This window comes from Lagenorhynchus albirostris, chromosome 19 (assembly GCF_949774975.1).
Source record: "Lagenorhynchus albirostris chromosome 19, mLagAlb1.1, whole genome shotgun sequence".
NCBI classification, from domain to species: Eukaryota; Metazoa; Chordata; class Mammalia; order Artiodactyla; family Delphinidae; genus Lagenorhynchus; species Lagenorhynchus albirostris.
Window position 1 is genome coordinate 53782990 of NC_083113.1, and position 23361 is coordinate 53806350.

The 23361-nt window shown below is 53.5% G+C and overlaps 1 protein-coding gene across 3 annotated transcripts in view; it reads left to right on the plus strand.

Moving 5' to 3' along the window:
- CMIP (c-Maf inducing protein) overlaps positions 1–23361 on the plus strand; it is a 264562-nt gene that overhangs the window by 190204 nt on the left and 50997 nt on the right. The gene's annotated exons all lie outside the window — the stretch shown is intronic.

Sequence of the window (23361 nt, forward strand, 5' to 3'; positions counted from 1 at the left end):
AGAGGGGGGACAGGGGTTTGACCCACAACATCCTGGCCCCCGGACCCCCTTCCCTACCTCTCCCTCTCTTCGGGCATCTCTGCCCTTCCTCCCGGATTCCCGCCCTTGGGCAGCACTGATCAGGGAGGTGCAGGGAAGGCCTGGGGCCCGGAGGAGAATGACAGGAAGGGGGTGGGCCCGCAGCGGAGCACGCTGTCCTCAGGGCTCTCTGGGGAGGCCAGGCCTGTTTGGTTGGGGTGGCTTGGCCCCCGGGGCCAGTTCCTGGGGGGATGGAGGCATAAACAGTTGTACTGAGTTAATGAGGCCTCATTTCTGACTCAGATGCACCTTGGAAGCCACGTCCTGCGGAGACAGGCCTGCCCGCGTGTGTCAGGTTGTGAGGGGACAGGCCTGTGTGGGTGTACGAGGCCAGGAGGGGACAGACCTGGTTTGTGTGACACAGCCAGAGTGTGCTGCAGCCTGTGAGGGTCCAGTGTGTGTTTATAACGCTGTCAGGAAGCTGGCCTGTTTCTAGGTCCAAGCCGAGAGGCCCAGGTGCTCACAGCTGTGAGGACAGGCCCGTCTGGGCGCACAAGGCCCCGAGTACCTGGCTGGGAAGAGACATGTGCATCAGGTGCCCCCGAAAAAGCCAGGTACCAAAAAGCGCCCGCTTTGTGTAGCCGGCGCTTCTGGTGCCTCCAGCTCTGAAAGACGCCTTCTCCCTCCCTGAGAGGGCTTCCTCGGCCCTTGCACAGCAGTCTTGAAAACCAAGATGATTTTCTCCCTGGGGGAAGCTGGGTCACCAACGACAGCCCCAGGGGCCGACCGAGCGCCGCGGCGGGGAGCAGGCTGTGTGAGACCAGAAGCCGCCTGTTTTCCTGTCGCAAGGCCGCCAGGCAGAGGAACGCACTTGGCTCTGGGAAAATCCCAGCCCAGGTTCGCATCCTCTCTGGCCTGCTGCCCTGGCCACGCTGCCGCCCTCTCCCCGAGTCCCCAGGCAGGGTTTCCCAAGCCCCTGGGGCGGCCACAGCGACGTGGTCACCCCATCCTCTGTAGAGGGTAGGAGGGTGGAGAAGAACGTGGGGTCTGTGTGCATGTGTGTGTGTGTGTGTGAGCGCGAGGGGGTGACTGCGTTATGGGTGCATTGGGTGTGGGGTGTGTTTTTTGGGGCCTCAGTTTTCTCCTCTGTGAAATGGGGAAATTGCTAACCAGCACCTCGCCCACTGGGTCAGTGTGAAGAAGGGCTGCCCTCCCAGGGCCGTGGGAGCATCATCCCCTGCGCCCTTATCAGAGCAGCCAGCGGGTGGGAGTGGGCACCCAGCCCCTGCAGTGCCCCCGTGGCATGTCTGTAAGATCCGAGGGGGTGGGCAGTCTGTCCTCGGAGGGCCCTGCCTGGCGCAGGCTGTGGGGCGCTCCTATCGCCAGGCCTGCAGTAGCGGTTCTGCAAGGTCTTTGCTACCCCGCCTCATGGATGAGGGGACGGCCATTGCCAAGGGCGGCCGCTCCCAATGGTGTCACAGTCTAGCTTCCACATCAGGCCCTGGGCTGAGCCCCAACCAGGGTCCCCGGTGCATAGGTGAGGAACTGGGGGTGTAGGGCGTGCCTGGGAGCCTGGCTTCTCTCTCCCATCGGGTCGCCCTTTTGGGAAGGCTGGACCATCACCCCCAGTCCCATGCAGGGAGAGAGGCCCCGCTGGTGCTGAGATTCCTGGGGGAAGCTGGGTCAGCGGGGACAGAAGGCCCTTGAGCTGATGCTCCTCCCCTGAGGGGAAGCTGTGCAGGGGAAGGGTGGGACCCTTCAGTGGGTGCTGTCACCCTCCACTCTGACCTTCCTCCTGGACCCTCCTCCCTCTCCCTCTTGGGCACAGGAGTCCGAGACCTTTACTCCCAGGGGAAGAGCCACTTCTAGTCCCGCAGCCGCGGCCCCTGGACTACCCCGCTCTATCCCCTGCAGATCCCCCGAGCACGCATCCCCTAAAACACGTGCCCGAGCCTAAGTCCAGCCCTGCCTCAGCGCACGGCGGCCGGTGGCCTCAGCACCCGCCACGGGACGCTCCTCCTGTGCTGAGCAGGTGCCAGGGCCTCGCGCACCACCCCGCTGAATCCCCGCAGCCCTGAGGAGGGGACACGTCCTCCTGCTGCCCCGTTTCACAGATGCGGAGACAGAGGCCGAGAGGTGAACTGCTTGCTCAAGGGCCCGCACCTATTAAGTGACAGAGCTGGGGTCTGAACACAAGTTTGATTCCAGAACCTGGGATCGTCACCACTGGGAACGTGGCTTCCGTTGCACACGTGTGTGCGCGCACACACACGCAGACACGCTTACGCACCGGACAGTTCCTCCCTCACACCTGCGGGCTTGCGCTCCTGACCACCCCCATCGCCTGTCTGTCCTCGTGCCTTGCGTGTCGGGGGCTGTGGTATTTTTGTCTCGTGAAGCATTTCATGAGAGCTTTACATTTTTCTCTGAGTCTCACAGACGTCCCCGTGAGGATTATGTGAATTAACCTCTGACTCGGCCATCCCCTGCTTCTTGTGGGAAGGGCCAAGTGCCCCGCCCGCCCTGCGTGGCGCACGGCACACGGCAGACCGCCTGGGCCTGGGCCCCGGAAGGTCAAGGTCAGGACCAGCCACTTACACATCTGCCCGAACACACCGTGTCGCCCGTGTCCCCGGGTTCGAGCATCGAGGCTGTGTTACCTGACCTAGCCTTGCTCCTGGCCCCCCTTGGCTCTGGGCCACACGCTCCCATGTGGCTCCTGCTAGGCTCACAGTGTCTAGAGGGAAGGTAGCGACCCCTGTTTCGCCTCCTGCCATTTCCACACAGCCCATCCCTCCTGCCCCGCTCCCCTCTCTCTCTGCCCTTCTACCACGATCATGAAAACGCCTTTACGACCACATTCGAGGGCAGAGACCGCTCTGCTCTGGCCAGTCCCCACCTGAGGGTGGATTTTACTCCTGCAAATGCCCTTCCAGCTTTCGTCCACCTTTGCATGGACCTTTTGGCAGCTGTGGCCAGGCGTGCAGACAGTCCTGCCAGCATTAACGCTGCAGCTTAAACGTTTCAGCCTATGTCCGTCACGTCTGTAGAGAGGTCGTGACATAATTGACCAAAGGTAAATTTTAAAAAAAGAAAAAAAAGAAAAAAAATATATATACATATATATGTATATACATACAGATGGATTATGTCTTCTGCAAAATAAATCAAAATAACATTAATAAAAAAAAATTGACCGAAGGACCTGCTTTTGGGCATTTGCACTGTTCCCGTTTTTCTCGGTTATAGATAATGCAGTCACGACTGTCACCTATAGCCAAGCTTTTGCTTCTTTTGAACTACGTTTTAGGGCAGGTTTCCACAACAGTGGTTACCAGGCAGAGAGTAGGGGTGTTTTTGTGTGTGTGACTCTTTCCACATACTGCCAATTTGCTCCCCAAAGAAAAATTTCTGTAATGCCTAAGGGGAGAGCTCTGGGCCACACTGCGTGAGTTCAAATCCTGGCTCTACTGCCCACGGGCTCTGTGACCCTGGACTAGCTGCTTTCCTCTGTGGGCCTCTTTTTCCTCCTGAATAAAGTGGGGGTCATGATAGGACCAAGCTTGTTATGTTCCTGTGAGAGTTAAATGGGTTAGTCGCAGTAAAGAGCTTAGAACGGCACCTGCCATGTGAATAAGTATTGGATCAATGTTAATTCTTCTTCTTTAGTGATCAAGGCCTCTTTCCCTTTGCGTAGAAAGGCTCCAAAGGACAGGGCTCTAGAAGGAAGGGGGCACATGTATAGCGCGCGTGCCATCAACCTCCAGTGAGCCCCATGACATGCATCACTAATCAGTCACTGAACTCTTCTCCACATAGTACCTGCTGGTCAACCTGAGTTGACAGAGGAGGCGAACACCCACCACACCCGCTTTAGTGACCTCCTGGACCTGTGGAATTTGAGTATTACTGGGAAGCCACGTCCAGTCCTGTCAGTTCTGGCCTGTGTCTCCTTGGGGCTTTTTCACGGGAGCCTTTGCTGAGCTTCCTCTTCTCCGCTGCCTGGGAAGGTCATGAGTGTCAGCCGTCCCGCCTCTGAGCAGGAAGGTAAATCAGGGAAGCAGGGCAAGGAGGGCGGGAGTTGCCCTCGGTCCTTTTACAGGCCCGGCCACAGGTCTGCTTCCTCCAGGTCGAAAAGGCAGGAATTCCATCCAGATTGATTTCTGGCACTTGGTCAGAGGGCTTTGTGACTTCCTATGAGGGATCAGAGGGATCCCACAGAGAACTGTGAAATGAGGGGCTCTCCCCATGAGGCAGGGGGCCCGTCACAGTCCAGGACTTCTGGGGGGGCCCTCAGCGGGAGGTGCAGCTGGTGGCAGAGCCAGGCCCCCGAGAGCAGAGGCCCTCACAGAGGTGAGTCCAGCCAGGCCACTTCTGCACCTGTGGTCAACGGAACTCGAGGGAGGCCATGGGGCCCAGGCTGCCAGTCCCTCGGGGAGGACCACAGTCCAGCCTCCAGCGACTCCCAGCCACAGCTCACGGCCCTCGGTGGGTCATCGGGGACCCTGTAACTAATAACAAAGGAAGCTTCGGGGTTTGAAACTAACAAGTGGCAGAGGGCAGGACGGCCTGGGGAGGAGAGCTCACGCTCTCCTGGGTTTTCTTTACAGTACACGGAGAGAACACTTACTAGGTACCTACTAGCTTCAGGAGCTGTGCGGGGGGCTCTGATGTGTGCTCTCTTGCAGTCTTCTCAAAGTCAGGCCCATCTTGAAGGAGGAGCTGAGAGGGCAAAGGGGCTTGTCCATAGCTAGAACCAGGCAGAGCTGGGATTTGAACCCGGGGTGGTGGGTCTCCGAGCCCAACCCCCTTATCCTGGTGGGAGGAGACGCCATCTCAGGCCTGGAGAGGTTGCGGGTGTGGGCAGCGTAGCCCTGTGTCTGAGCCCACAGAGGCCAGGAAGCCCCAGATGGGCGTTAAGCCCTTGCAGTAGTCTCCACTTTCCCCAACCAGAGCTCTCTTTGGAATAGACATGGGGCGCTTTGGTCTGTTTCATTGGTGTTGTTTTGATAAATTTATTTATTTATTTTTGGCTGCGTTGGGTCTTCGTTGCTGCGCGCGGGCTTTCTCTAGTTGCAGCGAGCGGGGGCTTCTCTTTGTTGCGGTACGCAGGCTCTGGGCGCGCGGGCTTTGGTAGTTGTGGCACGTGGGCTCAGTAGTTGTGGCTCGCGGGCTCTGGCGCAGAGGCTCAGTAGTTGTGGCGCGTGGGCTTAGCTGCTCCGCGGCATGTGGGATCTTCCCGGACTAGGGCTCGAACCCGTGTCCCCTGCACTGGCAGGCGGATTCTTAACCACTGCGCCACCAGGGAAGTCCTCTGGTCTGGTTTTTAAATAAACTTTTCAAGGGATAACATACATGTAGAAAAGTGCATAGATCAAAAGAGTGCTGCTGGATGAATTCTCACAAATTCTCGCAGAATCAACCTGTGTAACCACGCAGATCAAGACACAGAGCATGACCACCTCCCTGGTGCCCCCCGCCCCCGCCCCAGGCCCTCCAGTCCCTGCCAACCCCCCTGCCCCACCGCCCCCAGCACAGGAAACCACTCTCCTGCCTTCCAGCAGCATGGAGTAGTCTCGCACGAACCTGAACTTCACGTAAATGGAATCGTACAGGCTGAACTCTTCCGTGCCTGGCTCCTTCGGCTCAAAATTATGTTTGTAAGATTTACCTATGCAATATATAATATCCTGTGTAGCGGTAATTTATTCATTTGCTTTGCTCCATAGCATTCTGCTAAATGAATATAGACTATTAATTTGTTCATTCTGTTAATGGACAGATACTTCCAGGTGGGAGCTACTATGAATAGAACCATTATAAACATGTCTCCTGGTGAACGTATGTTTACAGCCTTCGGAGCACGGGCCGTAGGGCAAGCAGAGGGTCCCCTCTGGTGGATGCTGCCCAACAGTTTTCCAAAGTGGTCCAAACCAATTTATACACCTACCAGGGGTATGCAAGAGTACTAAGGTGAGACATTTAAAATTGCATGTATTAAGATTTTCTTTTAATAGTGAAAAGGACAAAGAAAACTAAAAAAATTTCCCACTGTCCATAAACCTTTGTTAACACTTTTTAAGTTTAAAAATAAATGGAGCTAGAATGGAGACATAACAAAATGCACCCATTTATCTTTTGGGTCTGCTGAGTTTTGACTGTTGTAGTCACCTGAATCACCACCATCCAGGTTCCTGTCACCCAGGACAGTTCCCTCCTGCCGCCTTTTCCAGCCAATCCCTCACTCCCCAGATATCCGCTGTTAGCATCTAAGACCAGTGAGTTATGCATGTACTCGGTAATTCTAAAAACTCTAGAAGGGTGTAAAATGCATAGTCTCTCCTCCCTCCACTCCATTTTCCCAAAGGCAGTCCTGTTAGTCTCATGGGGCCCTTCAGAAGGTTTTATGAAAATTCCTTTTAAAACACCACACAGGTTTTATTATCCACACTGGGTGTTCCTCGGTCCTTTACCCTTTGATTACGTATCGTGCTTGAGCTCATACACGAGCTCATACAGCACGTTCAGATCTACTTCATTTCTTTTTACGGTTTTGTAGTATTTCATTCAGACAAGCGTCAAGCCAGGTGGGACTTTAGATCTTTCGGTTTTTACTGTTGAGAAGCTGAGTTTCTGCGGGAAAGGACAGGCATTGCTGAGTGCCCGCCGTCCACCGGCCAGAGGCAGTGAGAGGCACCTTGTACCTAATCCTCACCCCTTTGGATCCCTCTAACCATCCCACTCAAAAGGTCAAGAACATGGAGCCCAGGGGCCCCAAGTGGAATGACCTGTCCGGGCCGCAGGGCAGGAAGCAGGGGAGCTGGGTTTGCACCACGTCCCTGGGACCCCAGGCCTTTCCCTGCCCCCTGCTGCCCCAGCACCGGGCTTGGAGACATTAGACACCCCAGTGCCCCCTGCATGACGGCCTTCCCTGGGCCTCAGGAGGGACGGGTGGCAGCCGACTCTCCAAACAGTCAGGAAAGAAGGGCATCTGTGGGTTGTTTTTCTTTCCCAGACGAGGAGGGGGCCCAGGGCTTCAGCGTGTCATCCCACGCACACTTTGACGGGGCTGATGAGTCACCGCACCACACAAGGAAGTTTTCCACGTAAACGTTTTGCGGGTGAACTTGTTTCCAGCCCTTTAAGGCAAAAATTTTTTTGTGCCTTTCTCTTTCTTCAAATAAGTCTTTAAAACATAAATGGGGGCTTCCCTGGTGGCGCAGTGGTTGAGAGTCCGCCTGCTGATGCAGGGGACACGGGTTCGTGCCCTGGTCCGGGAAGATCCCACGTGCCGTGGAGCGGCTGGGCCCCTGAGCCATGGCCACTGAGCCTGCGCGTCCGGAGCCTGTGCTCTGCAACGGGAGAGGCCACAGCAGTGAGAGGCCCGCGTACCGCAAAAACAAACAAAAAACATAAATGAGAGACAATCTCTTGACCAGGAAGACCTTCTGTTCTACAGGAGTCTGCAGGTCCCTTCCGCAGCTGGGTGGTGGGCAGCAAGCCGGGGATGCTGGGCAGCTCTCGGGGGGCCATGCGGGGGGCGGGGCCGGCCTCGGAGGGGAGGGTGGCCTGCCGTTCTGGGTTTGCCTCCAAGGCTCCTGCCCGCCTGTTGGCTCAGAGAGAAGGCCAAACAGAGCCTCTGAAAAGAGCAGTGCCTGTCCCCACAGAGGGATTAGGTCCTCACCTCTCCCGGCCATCAGAAAATACCCAGTGGGCAGCCAACTCTCTGGATGGAAAGGGGTTTGGGAGAGAGGCTAATTGATCGGGAGACAAGGGCGGAAGTCCCATGGCCCTTGTCCCTCTGAGACCCCAAGGATGGTTTTGCAGAAGGCTCTGAAATGGACAGAGAGCCCGCCCCTGTCCAGGGTGCTAACGCCACCCGGACGGAGCCTGCTGACCTTGGCGGCAGGAGGCCCCGGTGGTCTGTGTCCGGGTGGGAGCTGGAGAAACAGTGGGGACCAAGCAGATGCGTGGATAAGACCCTTTGGCAGAGTGGGCCGAATCTGCCCTCTGGGCTGGAACAGACGTCCGAGAGTGCGTGGACCCTGAAAAGCGCCCCCAGGAGACCAAGGGCCAGCTGAGCAATGGCCGAAGGTGGCAGGCTGGAGCAGACCATTGGCATCTGTTGGCTCTCGAAGCCTTTGTCAGCACCTGCGTTGAACTTTCCATCAGGGATGGTCTTTATTTCCTCAGAGGCCTCTCCGTCACGATGGACCCCGGGGGTTCCGAACTGTAGCTCAGTGGTTCTCAAAGTGGGGTTCCCAGACCAGCAGCCTCAACGTAGCCTGGAAACTTACTAGGAATGCAGATCTTCTGTCTTATAAACTGGAAAGTGGGGGAGGAGAGTGTAGCAAGGTGTGTTTTCCATGCCCTCCAAGTGATTCTGATACACAGCACAGTCGGAGAGCCACTGCAGTAGCTTAAAGAAAGGGGAAAGATGGGACTTCCCTGGTGGTCCAGTGGTAAAGAATCCGCCTTCCAATGAGGGGGGACGTGGGTTCGATCCCTGGTCGGGAAACTAAGATCCCACATGCCGCGGGGCAACTAAGCCCACACACCTCAACTAGAGAGCCCGCGTGCCCTGGAGCCCGTGCGCCACAACTAGAGAGAGAAAACCCGCACGGCACAACTAGGGAGAAGCTCGTGCGCCACAATGAAGAGCCCGCGCACCGCAGCGAAAGACCCCGCGTGCCGCAACTAAGACCCAACGTGGCCAAAAAAGAAATAAACAAACAAATAAAATTTTTAAAAAAAGAAGAAAGGGGAAAGAGCAGCAGATGTTTATTGAGTGCCGACTGTTTTCCAGCCACTTCATCTGCTGCCCTATTTTAGTCTATACAGAGTCCCTGGGAGGTAGGATTGCGTCCCCATTTTGCAGACCCGAAAACTGACTCAGAGTAAATAACTTTCCCCTGTATCTGAGCCAGAATTTCAGACCCAGGCCTGAGCCTCCTCTGTGTCCCTTAGGCCCTGTTGCTGGGTCCCTCTCGGCTTGCGATCAAGCAGGAAGGGCTCTTGCATTGCTCTGCCAGCCTCTCCTCCACTTGTGCGGGCAACTCGGACTTGACCGCCGTGAATGCCTCCCAGGTCCCACCCCTGGACTCTGTCTTGACCATGCCCTGGGCCTGTCTGAGGGGCCTTCCTCAGCAAGGAAGGAACAGCCCCTGGTGCATCCTGCCTCCCCACAAGACCCCCGCTAGTGAAGGCAGGAGTACGCCCCACGCTGATGCAAGCGCACCCTCATTGCCTGCCTGGGCACACCCCTTGACGATCCGCTGCGGGTGAATTAATTAGGGAACTGGACCCTTTTCCAGGGTGCTCGTAAATTAAGGCGGCTTGTGGCAGGAGCCATGGCTCCAGCCCAGAGGCGGCAGCCCGACAAGGACTAGAGTCTTCCCACACAAAGGGATGAACGGATCGGATGCCTTTGAAGTGCTGCGAGCAGTAGATAAAGTTGTTAGTCAAATAAACAGCGGAGGCCCCTGTTGAGATGCTACCGTCTGAAGCCAATCCGGAGAACTCCTTATTTGGGGTAGAGGTTTCCCTTTATCGGACCCAAGGGCAACAGCCCTGTGCTGTCCTCTGCCCTTAAGCGCAGCCAAACCCGCTGGGGCCGGCCTCCTCCGCACGGCAGAGGAAAAGCAGCCTCTGGTACCTTATTTGCATTTTTTAATTTATTTGGTGAGTTGCTAGCCATCGGGGGTGTTTCCTCAGAAAACAGCCTTTCCTGCTATTGATTAGCAGGTGGCCCCCACTGTGCCCTTCAGGATGTGGTTCAGCTCTGCACGGGGTTCCCGGCACCACTAACGTCATTGGCAAAATCATTACAGGAAAATAATAGGATCTCCTTAAACATTCTGTTAAAGATGGGGTCTCACCCACACCTTGGGTCGAGTTTACAATTAAGGAGAATCAGGACACGTCTCGGGGTATGTGAGAGGCTGGCGGGGGGGGGGGTGGCTTTGATCTCGGGAACCGTGGAAGTACGTGTTGGACCAAGGGGGCCGCCTCAGGGCAGGCAGTGGCCCCTGGAGAAGAGCTCTTTGACGCAGATTGTCTGGTCAGGGATGCGCCCGGTCACTGATGTATGGCGGTCACGGCGCCCGATGGCTGCTGCCAGAAAGACCTCCCAGAGGATCTGAACAGAAGGCTGAGGTCAGGCGAGAGGACTCCTGTTGGCTTGATTTTTCATTTTCTAGACGTATATGCTACCTTTGCCCGGTGATATTTCAGGTGGCTTATAAAAACACACAGCATGGGAACATCTATACTGATTGACATGGGGCCACTTCCAGGTGTTAAGAGAGAAAAAGCAAGATGCAGAGATCCACGTATAATGTGATGCCCTTTTCGTAAAACAAAACAAAGGCTAAGGACCAAAGAAAATCTCTCTCTATATTTGCATTTGATTAACGTATGGCCGTGGAGGAATATGTGAATTGATATGTACGGGGGTGGACAGACTATCAGGCTCACTGCCTGGTTTTGTAAATAAGAGGTTTGGGGGGACCCAGCCCCACCCATTTGTGCTACAACAGCAGAGTGTGGCCAGAAAAGCCTGTAATCTTTATTACCTGACCCTTTTACAGAAAATGTTTGCCAACCATATGGTTTGTTTTTAGCATGGATTCTGGGGTGGGGGAGATGCAGGGGAGGCAGAGGTGAGGTTAAAAAACAAGCCAACAGGGACTGCCCTGGTGGCGCAGTGGTTAAGAATCCACCTGCCAATGCAGGGGACACGGGTTCGAGCCCTGGTCCGGGAAGATCCCACATGCCGCGGAGCAACTAAGCCCGCGCACCACAGCTACTGAGCCTGCGCTCTAGATTCCGCGAGCCACAACTACTGAGCCCACGTGCCACAACTACGGGAGCCCACGCGCCCAGAGCCTGTGCTCTGCAACAGGAGAAGCCACTGCAATGAGAAGCCCGCGCACGGCAACGAACAGTAGCCCCCGCTCGCCGCAACTAGAGAAAGCCCGCACGCAGCAACAAAGACCCAACGCAGCCAAAAATAAATTAAAAACAAAAAAGCCAACACGTGCGATATGGGCTAAATTTATGTACACTTTTATGGCAGGGGTATGCATGTGCACAGAAAGAGAATCTGTGGAGCGATGGTCACCCGCATACAGATGTGCAGGCGGTGAGCCCACACCTTGAGCTGTTGCGCACTTTATTACTCCCTTCCTGGACACCGTTCTGTACTATTCTGGTTTTCCAGTGAACACGTATCATTTCAAAAATGAAGTAATCCTGGGAATTTTATTTCTTTTAAATTAATGTATAATACACGGCTATGGCTTCCTGCAACAGTTTGAAACATTTCAGGTAGAGCTGAAGCTCTCTTCCTCAGCCCCCTCTTTGGTCCTCCCCTCCCCACCCATGTATGTGCAGCGTAGGCATGTAAATATATACATACACGTGTGTGTGTTTGCTTCTACACTTAACACGGTTCGTGGGGGTGGAATCCGTGGCAGGTCTGTTGGCTTGCCTTTGTTCCTTTTAACTGCTGTCTGGTGTGATGCTGCATGTGGCTGTAGTTTGTTCAGGCATTTCCCTATCAATGGGCACTTAGGGGTTTCTAGTCACCTTTATTTTTTCTCAGCAGTTAACTGTCTTTCATCGATGTCCTACTGACTGAGTAGCTACCATTTATTGAGCATCTATAAGATTCAGCATGAAATATCACATTTAATCTTGTCAACAGCCGCAAGAGGCAGGCGCGACTATCATCCCCATTTTACAGATGAGGAAACTAAGGTTCAGACAGGTGATATGATTTGCCTGAGGCTGCACAGCTTATTAGCAGCAGAGGTCCGCATGCAGAGGTGCGCCACTCTGCACACACCTGAGGGCCACAGCAGGGTCGTGACTGAGCCTCTGAGCACCCCAGGAGTTGACAAGGGTGGAGGCATGTGAGCAAAGGCAGTGAGGGTGTAGCGCCAGGTGTGCTGAGCACGACTGGGGAGCCCCCAGCCTCCCTAGAGGGCTGTGACCAGGCCGGAAGGTGCGTGCAGCCCCGCCCTGGGCACTGCCCATTCCCCAGCCCCTGAGGTTAGGCCATGTGGAGACAGGAGAGCATTTCCAGAAGCTGAGAGCAGGTCCAGGGCTGTACCTATGTATTGCAGCTCACGGTCTCTTCATTGACCATGACTCAGGACAATGAGGTGACCCTGAGGAGGGGTCCTGGTTCAGACAGCCGCTTTGACCCGGAGCAGGTTACTGTTGGGGTCTCGCGTCTGTACGGCGTGCAGGGGTCGCATCTGCCACCTTAGACTGGACACCGGGGCTGACCTCTAGCTGCAGGCTCAAGTCACCTGGAGATTTAAGCGTTCAGTTCTGCGGCGTTCAGTGCACTCACACTGTACAGCCACCTCCACCAGCCTTCTCTGGAACGTTTTCATCTTGCACAACTGAAACTCCATCCCTGTTAAACACGGACTCCCCCTCCCCACTCCCCCAGCTCCTGGCAACCCGCGTTCTACGTTCCGTCTACTTTCTGTCTCTATGAATCGGATGGCTCTAGGTATTGCCTCCTGTGAACGGAAACTACCGTGTCTGTCTTTTTGTGACTGGCTTTTATTTCACTTGCATGATGTGCTCAAGGTTCACCCATGTTGTGGCAGGTGTCAGAATCCCCTTCCTTTTCATGGCTGAATAATCCTTTGTATCCATAGCCCACATATCCGTTCACCTGTCGGTGGACACTTGAGTTGCCTCCACCTTTTGGCAATTGTGAATAATGTTGTTGTGCCCATTGGTGTTCAGATGTACTTTAAAATATACCAGTGGCCAAAGAGCCAGATGCCTCGGCTCCGCCCTGCCCACAGCAGCCGCCGAGTGGGATTGGCCTGGGGTTGGACTCTGTTATTGGAATGTTGTTAAGCCTCCCAAATAGTTCTTATGCGTAGCCAGGATTGAGAACCCTGGGACAGTTGTTCTGGGATGAGTTTAGTGCAGTGCCCGGCTGTAGGAAACCCTGGGCTGTCAGCTGGCGTAATGGGGGTTGCCAACCATGGGCAGATGTGTAAACCTCATGAAAGGAAAGAGAGGGCTTCCCTGGTGGCGCAGTGGTTGAGAGTCCACCTGCCGCGGGTTCGTGCCCCGGTCCGGGGAAGATCCCACATGCCGCAGAGGGGCTCGGCCCGTGAGCCATGGCCGCTGAGTCTGCGCGTCTGGAGCCTGTGCTCCGCAACGGGAGAGGCCACAGCAGTGAGAGGCCCGCGTACCGCAAAAAAAAAAAAAAAAAGAAAGAGAAATGCTGGAGAGGGTGTGGAGAAAAGGGAACCTTCCTACACTCTTGGTGGAAACGTAAATTGGTACAGCCAGTATGGAGAACAGTAGGAGGGTTCCTCAAAAAACTAAAAATAGAACCAACAATGATCCAGCGATCCCACTCCAGGGCATATATCCAGAAAAGACGAAAACTCTAATTAGAAAAAATACATGCGCCCCAATGTTCACAGCAGCTCTGTTTCCAATAGCCGAGACAAGGAAGCAACCTCAACGTCCATTGACAGAGGAATGGATAAAGAAGGTGTGATACATATATACAATGGAATATCACTCAGCCATAAAAACAAATGAAATAATGTCACTTGCAGCAACATAGATGGACCTAGAGATCATCATAGTAAGTGAAGTAAGTCAGACAAGGAAAGACAGATATCATACGATATTACTTATATGTGGAATCTTAAAAAAAAAAGATACAAATAAACTTATTTACAAAACAAACAGACTCACAGACATGGTTACCACAGGGAAAGGGGTGGGGAGGATAAATTGGGAATTTGGGATTAACATATACACACTACTATATAAAAAATAAATAAACAAGGACCTACTGTATAGCACAGGGAACTATATTCAATATCTTGTAATAACCTATAATGGAAAAGAATCTGGAAATATATATATATATCATATATATATAACTGAATCACTTTGCTATACATCTGAAACATTCTAAATCAACTATACTTCAATTAAAAAAAAAAATAAAAGGAAAGCGGGCTGTGTTTACTCTGAGCCAGAGCCCACCTCATGACTCTTTGCCGAGGACCCTAAGCCAGCCCTGTGCTGACGTCCTCCCGAATCCTCCTTGGAATTCCCTCTGCAGCTTCTCTGGGTGTCCAGGCGGCTCCTCATGGCATTAGTGATGGTGCAGGCGCCCAGGTGTGCAGGCAGCACAGGACCAGGGGCTTCTGCGCTCGGGTGATGGGCTGGAGGCAGGCGTCAAGCATGGACGCCAGCTTTTCCAACCCTGAGGGAACAAGAGGAGACAGGAGGTCAGGTCTTCCCCAGCAAGAGAAAACCTAACCAATTCCAAGCCGAGGGTAAGCTGGGAGAAGCCGCTGAGAGCAGGGGCCCCGGCTGCCACCTCCATAAAATAAAAGGATGGGAAGGGTCAGCTCGAAGGGCTGAAGCGGACCAGCAGGGTGACCAGGAGCCAGGCTCCCTGGGGTCTGCCTTGCTTTGCTGCTCACCAGCTGTGTGGGTTTCCCATAACAAAGTACCACAAACTGGGTGGCTGAAAACAACAGAAATGTAACCGCTCACAGTTCTGGGGCCAGAGGTCCAAAATCAAGGTGTTGGCAGGGCCATGCTCCCTCCAGAGACTCTAAGGGAGGTTCCCTCCCGGCCTCTTGCAGCTTCTGGTGGTTGCTACACTCCTTGGCGTCCCTTGGCTGGTAGAGGCGTTGCTTCAGTCTCTGCCTCCACCTTCACCTAGCTTCTCTCCCTGTGTATGTGTGTGTCTTCCCCTGGTCTTTTTATAAGGACCCACCCTAATCCAGCATGACCTCACCTTCACTTGATGGCCTCTGTAAAGACCTATTTCCAAATAAGGTCACATCCACAGATACCAGCGGTTATAGGACTTGGACATAGTATTTTGGGGAACATAGCTCGCAACACCAGCTGTGTGACCGCAGGCAAGGTATCACTCCCTCACTGCCCCCTTCTCTGTATCATGGGTGCAGAGCAAGCATGCCTCCTAGGGAGGAACAGACGAGGCACCTGGGGTTGGGTTCAAGAGCATCTCTCTTATCTGGAAACTACTGGAAAGTGCAGACTCCCAGGCCCCATCCAGCTCTACCGAGTTAGAATCTGCCTTTTAACAAGCTCCCCCTGCAGGTAGTTCATGTGTTTGCCGTGGGCTGGGAGGGTTAAAGGATTCGGTGTAGTAGCTGACAACAGTGGAAGCCCTTCCTACATGTTGGCCGTTCTTTCTTTCTTTCTTTCTTTCAAGAACAGGTGTCATTTTTTAAATTTTATTTATTTTTGGCTGTGTTGGGTCTTTGTTGCTGCACGCGGGCTTTCTCTAGTTGTGGCGAGCGGGGGCTGCTCTTTGTTGCAGGGCTTCTCTTTGGTGCGCGGGCTTCTCACTGCGGTGGCTTCTCTTGTGGAGCACGGGCTGTAGGCGCGCAGGCTCAGTAGTTGTGGCTCGCGGGCTCAGTAGCTGTGGCTCGCGGGCTCTAGAGCGCAGGCTCAGTAGTTGTGGTGCACAGGCTTAGTTGCTCCGCGGCATGTGGGATCTTCCCAGACCAGGGCTCGAACCCGTGTCGCCTGCATTGGCAGGCGGATTCTTAACCACTGTGCCACCCGGGAAGCCCAACCATTATTTCTGATTCTTATTCTCCTCCCTTTGACAAATACTGAGAGCACCTTCCATGTGCCCTCAGCGGTTCCAGCCACCACACAGAACAGTAAAGAAACAGACAAGGCATTATCCCTGTCCCCAAGGGGCCAGAGCTCAGTGAGGAAAACAGCCACCTAAAATTTTCTCAGTGCAGTCAGTCAGATCCGTGGGATGATTGGATTTTGCCAAGGTTGCAGCAGGCCCTAAGAGCCAGGTAGGATGTGGTACCCAGCTGCAAGCCTGGCACCAAGACCAGTACATCTCCTCACCAGCCAGATGCATGGTTGCCCAGGCAACCAGGCGATGCTCCAGAGACGATGAGCAGGACACTGTGCCCGAGTTTCTGCTGTTTCCTTGGAAGCAGTAATGACTGCAGGAAGACCGTCTCCAGTGGGCACTTAGGGGGCAGAGTGCCATGCTCTTCCCCCTTTTTCAAACAAATTGCCCATCTCCCCGGGACCCGGCTTTCCAGGCAGATGTCATCCAGACGCCCGGCTGCAGCCAGTCTGGAATTGCCCCTGGGCTCAGCCCTCCAATTTAAAGGGCTTCTTGTTCGTTTCAGCAGGAGGCAGCAGCATCGATCAAGGCAGAGAAAGCACTCAGGTGTGCCTCTCAGAGTGGCACGGTGGTCGGGGACTCAGGATCCGGCTCTACCTGGGTCCCAGCTCCAGCTCTGGCTCTTACTAGCGCCTTGACTTAACCTCTCTCAGCCTCAGACTTCTTATCTGTAAAATGAAGTTAATTATACTGCTCACACTGTTGGGTCGTTGTGAGAATTTTTATAAGTGGGCCCCAGAAGCACACTGGGTTGGCAGAGGTGGTGAGTTACCTGGCGCACTCCTCCATAGCCCCAAGTGAGTCTTGAGGGAATGAGGAGGTCAGAGGCCCCCCCCCCCCCCGTCTAGGAATCAGGGAAGCCAAAGAAGTCAACCACTTGGTCATTCTCCCTGGGTGTGCAGAGGACATCTGGGGACAGCCCCTGCAGGCCTTGGAGGGAAAGTTGGAGGAGATGGGCAGCGTGCCGCTCACATACTGGCCCCAGCAAATAGGCGTTGCCTGAGTGATGGGAGAGGCAACGAGCACGTCACTGGTCCTCTGGGGCATGCTAAGACTTTAGGACAGCCTGCCCAATAGAACTTTCTGCAGTGATGAAAATGTTCTCTATTTGCACTGTCCAGTGTGGCAGCCTCTAGCCACGTGTGGCTGTCCAGCCGCTGGCATGCGGCTAGTGGGACTGAGGCGCTGAATTTTCAGTCGTATTTCATTTTAATTAGGTTCAGTGTAAGTAGCCACACGGGACTGCTGGCTCTCGTGCCGGGCAGCACAGCTTTGGGACACCCCCTGGAAAGAAGTTGTCACAGCCAGCCCAGCTCCCGCCGGGCTCCTTTTTCTCATTGGCTCCAGGAGCGCCCTCTCCTTTGATGACGGGTGGGGGGAGCATGCGTGCTTGCGTGAGCCCGAGCTTCGGAGGCTGCAGCAAGCGGCAGAGCAGCCGCCCCGTCAGCGGGAGGCGTGGTGCCCGCACATTCTGAGTCACACCTCTCCTGGAGAGGGGCGCCTGCCCGGGGACGGCTTGTCTCCCGTGGAGGAGCCGACGGGCTCCACTTTCCCAGGCCGGGGAACCCGGGCGTCTGTGGTTGTCTCTGCGGTATAGCAGCATTTGCTGGAGAGATGGCGGATGTTGCCCAGGTAACGCCCCCTTCCTGATAAGCAGAGGGCGAAGACTGCAGTGGAGGAGCGGCTGGCTCTTCCTGCTGGCTCTGTTGTTTCGGGAGCGGGTGGGGCTTAGTCACAGATGCCGGGAGCCCTCCTGAGTCCTGCCTGCTCTGGATCACTCACCCACAGGACTTGGTGGGTGATAAGAATGAGCGCTGCTGTTTTGCGAGGAACAGGGCTAAGTGTTTATACATATCATCTCATGGAATGGGCATGGCAAGCCTTTGATAGTGGTTGTTCTCATCCCACGTTGCAGACGAGGAAAGTAGGGTGTCAGTAATACGCTGTAAGTTCCACGAGCACTGGGATCTGTCTGCTTTGCTCATCACTGGTATCCTTAGGACTTAACTCAGTACTTGCCACAGCATACTAGACGGTTCCCAGTAACTGTTATTGGATGATTAGATAAATGGATGGATGGATGAGTGGATGGGTGGATGGACGGATGGATGGATGGATGGATAAGTGAATAGGTGGATGGGTAGATGAAGTAGAGCTTAGATTTGAACTGAATTCTGCTGATTGCAAAACCTGCACTCTTAACCACGAAGCCATACTGCCTCTGACTTTTTTTTTGATGTCCTCCACCTACCTGGGTTGGGATTTTTTTCTTTAACACCTTAATGAAGGTGTAATTTACATGGCATAAAATTCACGTATTGTAAGTGAATGATTCAATGATTTTAGTAGATTTATAGGGTTATGTGACCATCACAATGCAGTTTTAGAGTATTTCCATCATCTAAAAACGCCCTCATATCTGTTTGCAGCCTAATAATCCCTGTTGCCACCTCCCAACTCCAGGCAATAACCGTTCCACTTTCTGTCTCTCTAAATTTGCCTTTTCTAGACGTTTCCTATAAAAGGAATCCTCCAGTAAGTCTGTTGCATCTGGCTTCTTTCACTTAGCATATTTGTGAGATTCATCCATATTTGTAGCACATACGAGTGTTTCCATCCTTTTTACTGCCAAGTACTATTCCATTGTCTGGATATACCATGTCTTGCTTATCCAGTCATCAGCTAATGGACATGTGGGTTGTTTCCACTTTGGAGCTGTTATGAATAATGCTGCTGTGGACATTCACGTACATGTCTTTATGTAGAGTCTGTTTTTCTCTTGAGTAGATTTCTAGGAACAGAGTTGCTGGGTCACATGATAAATTTATGTTTAATGAGTTAAGAAAGTGTCAACCTGTTTTCCAGTGGTGCTGTACTGATTTACATTCCCAGCAGCAATGCACAAGGATCCCATTTTCTCCTCATCCTTGTCAACACTTGGAGATACCTGTCTTTTGGTTCCAGCCAGCCTAGTGGGTGTGGAGCAGTAGCTCTTTATGGTTTGAACCTGTGTTCCCCTGATGGCCCCTGATCTTGAGCTGCGTCGTGCTGTTACTCCTTGGCTGGGTGGGGTTCGACCTTTCCAGCCATGGGTTAGCACACTTTTTCTTTAAAGGTCCAGACAGCAAATGTTTGGGGCTTTGTGGGCTACATTTGATTCTGTTGCGTATTCTTGTTTTGTTGTTGGTTTTCTCCCCTGAACAACCCTTAAAAAAAAAAATGTGAGACCATTCTTGGCTTTCTTACACAAAAACAAGCAGGGAGACAGTTGCGAGGTTCCTGTCAAAGGAGTCCAGCAGCCCATCCACTCCAGACACGGCAAGAGGTCACCCGGCCCTTCTGGTGACGTGGGCTCAGTGGAGGGACCATAGGGCAAAGCTGAGGGCCGGGCTTCTGGGTGTCAGGGTTCCAGAGGCATCCCCAACCCAGTCCCACCGTGATTCATCACCAGATGAGCTCAGCAGAGCTCCTGGGATGAAATGTGCCGATTTGTCACCCAAGGCAGAGTGACTAGGCCCCCACGGTCCTGGGCAGGCCTCCCTCTGTCCTGTGGCTGCCCTGTGCCAGGGCTCAGAGCCTCTTCCGGGAGCCAGCCACCTACCCACACCCCATGACCACCGTGTCACAGCTGCACTGCCCCCCTGCTGCTCCCACCAGCTCTCAGCGCCTTGGAGACGTGTTCTAGCCCTCATCCCAGACCGTCAGGCGTCCTTGCAGCCTTCCTCTCGGTGTCTCTTGGTGAACCTGCGCCTCCTCTCCACCATCTGCGCTGGCCCTGACCCATGTAATGGAAAGAGGGAGACCTCTGGGGTCCACCAGAGCCGGTGTGTACTTGTGAATTGCCCCTTTCTAGCTGTGTGACCTTGGGCAAGTCATGTCACCTCCCGGCCCTGGTAGTCTTGTGTGTAAACAGGAAACTAGAGCCTGGGGCAGAAGCTGCAGACGCCCTACCTCTTGGCATCGCTCTGCCCTGAAGACTGTAAACACGGTGACTCTGCCCTGGGGGCACGTCTTTTCCTGGCTGTGGGAGCATTTTGGCCTGGGCGCAGGGCAGCCAGAAGTCCAGGAAGTTGGTGGGTAAACAGTGCCGCTTCCTTGCTCCTTGGGTGGGTCAACTCTAGGGCGTGATCCACACTGTCTCCCAGAGGCCCCCTCAGGACTCAGCCTTGTCCCCACAGTGGTGGCGTTGCCTGTTGCCCAGTCCTAACACTTGATGATGCTCTGGCGGTGACTGACTGCCTTCTTCTCCCAGTCTCACTCTCACCCCTGCACTGACGTGTCCTCCATTACCTCCCCAGTAAATAAACCATCTGCGCTCGGGTCCTTGTCTGCGGTTCTGCTCCCAGGGCCCATGGCAGGTCCCCAGCTCCTGGGGTTACTGTGAGGGTGGAGTGAGATGATGCCCCGAAGTGCTCTGCACAGTGCCTGGTGGGTCGTTGAACGTTAGCCCTTGTCAGCCCCTGGGAACCTCTGGTCTTGAGTGCAGCCTCTGTGACCACTCTCCTTGGGACGCACCTTAAGCAGGGGCTCGTGGGAAAGCTGTTGACCTCCGCGGCCTGTCAGGGGGGCTGTGTCTGTGAGCCCGAGGCTGGGCGCGCCTGTGAAGGGCCTCGCTGGGGCAGGCGGCGCCCGATGGGCCTTCTCACCTGGGCCTCACCGTCTCGGTGACATCGAGGGTGGGTCCTGAGGACTTAGGGGCCGAGCTCACGGCCGCCCACCCCCACGGGCAAAGTTTAACTGAGGGCCAGCTGGAACAGTGCTCACCAGAGGTTAGTGATGGCTATTTCTAGGTTGTGGGATTTTCGAGACCTTTTTTCGTTTATCCTCTTCTTTGTGCTTTTCAGTGTGGTTTACATTTCTTACAGTGAGCATGCCTCGTTTTCACAAAAAGAGTGAAGTCATTATTCTTTCAAAAGTAAACAGCTTGCCGCTGATTACGAGAGAGGGCGCTTAAGTGCAGACCGTATTCCAGTCTAGCATCTACCGTGGGAATGCACGGCTGTGCGTCCTTGTGGTTTTCTTTGGGGCTGAGTATACGGTGAGTTTCTGTGACCATTTCACGGTCATTTAAAAATTAAGCAATCCTCTGGGCCCAGAGCAGAACCGCAGTGTCTAGGACTCAAAGGAGCGTTCATCTTCGGGGACGGGACGGGTTCTTGCCTTGGGAAGTGTCTCTACCGCTTCAGACTTGGGGCACTTTGAATTTGTATAGACATGGTCATGCTCCTGGCTCACAACACCAGTCAGGTAACTGGGACGGAGGCTGGTTACGGTCCCAGGGGAGCCTCAAGAGGCTAGGTGCGCCTCATCACGAAAGTCACGGAGTTCAGCAAATACTGCTTGTCACCATCGTCTCCATCAACAGTGTATTTATTATTCACTGAACACCCACCCCCAACAGGAGTTACCATGCGTTTCTTCCAGCCCTCATAGGATCTAAAATGATTGACAAGTAAACGTTTCTACTCTTTCCCATTCCCTACTTGACGAAAACTGTGCTGTCTTCACGTCAAAAGCTTGGAGATTGTACAGCCGCTATGGAGAACAGTATGGAGGTTCATTAAAAAAACTACAAATAGAATTACCATATGACCCAGCAATCCCACTACTGGGCATATACCCTGAGAAAACCAGCATTCAAAAAGAGTCATGTACCACAATGTTCACTGCAGCTCTATTTACAATAGACATGTAAAGCAACCCAAGTGTCCATTGACAGATGAATGGATAAAGAAGATGTGGCACATATATACAATGGAATATTACTCAGCCATAAAAAGAAACGAAATTGAGCTATTTGTAATGAGGTGGATGGACCTAGAGTCTGTCATACAGAGTGAAGTAAGTCAGAAAGAGAAAGACAAATACCGTATGCTAACACATATATATGGAATTTAAGAAAAAAAAATGTTACGAAGAACGTAGGGGTAAGACAGGAATAAAGACACAGACCTACTAGAGAATGGACTTGAGAATATGGGGAGGGGGAAGGGTAAGCTGTGACAAAGCAAGAGAGCGGGATGGACATGTATACACTACCAGACGTAAAATAGATAGCTAGTGGGAAGCAGCTGCATAGCACAAGGAGATCAGCTCGGTGCTTTGTGACCGCCTGGAGGGGTGGGATAGGGAGGGTGGGAGGGAGGGAGCAAGAGGGAAGAGATATGGGAACATATGTATATGTACAACTGAGTCACTTTGCTATAAAGCAGAAACTAACACACCATTGTAAAGCAATTATACTCCAATAAAGATGTTAAAAAAAAAAAAAAGCTTGGAGAGAGGGAGGGAGGCAGTGGGGCCGGCAGAGTGTGTGGAAGGAGAGAGAGAAGGAGGGAGAGGCAGACTGTGGAGATTGACATAAGAAAGATCTGGAATGACTATGGGAAATAAGCTTAGGTGTAGTTAACTAAGCGGGTGATGGTGGTGGCGCAGGGGTATGATTAGCAAATAAGAGGCCCCAGAACATCATGCAGTGTGGGAGAAACATGGGAGGAAAAAACGGGGTGCTGTCCGGGTCACTGAGCGTTGTCCATTTCATTCCTTTAAAGTTTTTCAGAAGAGGCAGGTTGAGTATCGCGAGTTCCCTTTGGGTTATGTGGTTGTGCTGTTGGGACTACGCTTTTGACTGTAACTCCTCACAGAGAGGGGACCACCTGGGTCCAGGATTTATAAGGGTTCCACATTGGAAGAGGCCACAGGGTATTTTCATGCATAATTTACAGAAGACGAGGCTGAGGCTCCGTAGGTGAAATACTTTATGGGAAGAACCAGGCCTGTCTGATCCTACAGTCGACCACCTGTTCCACCACCACGCCTCACTCAGCACAGAGAACTACCCAGTTGGATGCAGAATTTGTCCCCCAAATGCTTCATTTTAGGCCTTGGCTTCCAAGACCCTTTGTAATTCTTAACTCAGAAACTAAGTGGTCGGGGAGACACTGGTGGCCTACAAGCTTCTCTTTGAGCCTCGGGGCCAGTGGGGGACCCTCACCTCCTCCTGCCCTCATTCAGACTTTGGTTCAGAGATTGTGACATGTCACCCAGCTGGCTGCTGGCTCAGTGGCATTAAAATTAGGTTTTCCCCAAGGAGCAGAGAGCACTTAATGAAGTTTATCCAGTTAGAGAGAGAGATGGCCAGGCAAGCCAGGCGGCAGTGGGGCAGGCCACTGCGGAGCCGGGGGAGCGCAGGCTGGGACCTCGGCCTCAGAGAGGGCTTCTGTTTCCATGATGTCAGAGGGCGGAGCCAGCCCGGCCTCATATGGACAGAGCCGCGGCCACTGCCCCAGCCGCTCGCCAGCTTTGGATGCGGAGGTGAGAACGCGCCCATCTTACTCCCCAGGTGGAAGCTGAGGACCATTCTGGGCTCGGTCCCCACCTGGCTGGAGCTGAATTCCAGGCCCCAAGCCTGTCTGTCAGGTTTCCCAGCTGAGCACAGTCTCCAAGGGGACCTCTTAGGGTCAGGGTGAGCAGAAACAGTGCCTCCAATGCAAAGAAAGTGCCTTCGTGGACCCGGAATGCTTCCCCTCCGATTGCGTTTGAATACTTGGGGAACAAGTTTGGCAAAAGATATAACCTGAAGGATAAATAGCTTCATCTTTTTTTTTTTATGTCATTGGAAAAGGAGTGGAAATTACTAGCGT